The sequence below is a fragment of the Somniosus microcephalus genome, chromosome 5 (assembly GCF_052327205.1).
Source record: "Somniosus microcephalus isolate GS21.2 chromosome 5, FLI_Smic_1.0, whole genome shotgun sequence".
Lineage (NCBI taxonomy): Eukaryota > Metazoa > Chordata > Chondrichthyes > Squaliformes > Somniosidae > Somniosus > Somniosus microcephalus.
Genome location: NC_140991.1, coordinates 183,751,363 through 183,752,342, shown reverse-complemented (window position 1 = coordinate 183,752,342; position 980 = coordinate 183,751,363).

Here is a 980-nt window from a genome sequence, read left to right as displayed (position 1 = left end):
AGGGGAGGGGAGAGAGGGGAGAGGAGAGGAGGGAGGGGAGGGGAGGGGGGGAGAGGAGGTAGGGAGGGAAGGGAGGGGAGAGGAGGGAGAGAAGCGAGGGGAGGGGGGAGGGAGGGGAGGGAGAGAAGGGAGGAGGGGAGGGAGAGAGGGGAGGGAGAGGGGGAGGGAGAGGGGAGGGGAGGGAAAGAAGGGAGGGGAGAGAGAGAAGGGAGGGAGAGAAGGGAGGGGAGAGAAGGGAGGGGAGGGAGGAGAGTGAGAGAAGGGAGGGAGGGGAGGGAGAGAGGGGAGGGAGAGGGGGGAGGGAGAGGGGAAGGGAGGGAGAGAGGAGAGTGGGGAGGTGAGGGGAGGGAGAGAAGGGAGGGGAGGGGAGGGAGGGAGGGGAGGGAGAGAAGAGGGGAGGGAGGGGAGGGAGAGAAGGGAAGGGAGGGAGAAAGGGGAGGGAGGGAGGGAAGGGAGGGGAGAGAAAGGAGGGGGGGGCGGGAGGGAAGGGAGGAGAGAAAGGAGGGGAGGGGAGGGGTGGGAGAGAAGGGAGGGGAGGGGATGGAGAGAAGAGAGGGAGGGAGAGGAGGGAGGGGAGGGAGAGAAGCAAGGGAGGGAGAGGAGGGAGGGGAGGGAGAGAAGCAAGGGGAGGGAGAGAAGGGAGGGGAGGAGAGGGGAGGGAGAGAAGGAGGAGAGGGGAGGGAGAGAAGGAAGGGAGGGGAGGGAGAGAAGGGGAGGGAGGGAGAGAAGGGATGGGAGGGAGAGAAGGGAGGGGAGGGGGAGAAGGGAGGGGAGGGAGAGAAGGGAGGGGAGGGGGAGAAGGGAGGGGAGGGGGAGAAGGGAGGGGAGGGAGAGAAGGGAGAGAGGGGAGGGAGAGAAGGGAGGGGAGTGGAGGGAGGGGAAGGAGAGAAGGGAGGGGAGGGAGAGAAGTGAGGCGAGGGGAGGGAGAGAAGGAGGGGGAGGGGAGGGAGATAAGGGGGGGAGGGGAGGGAGAGAAGGGG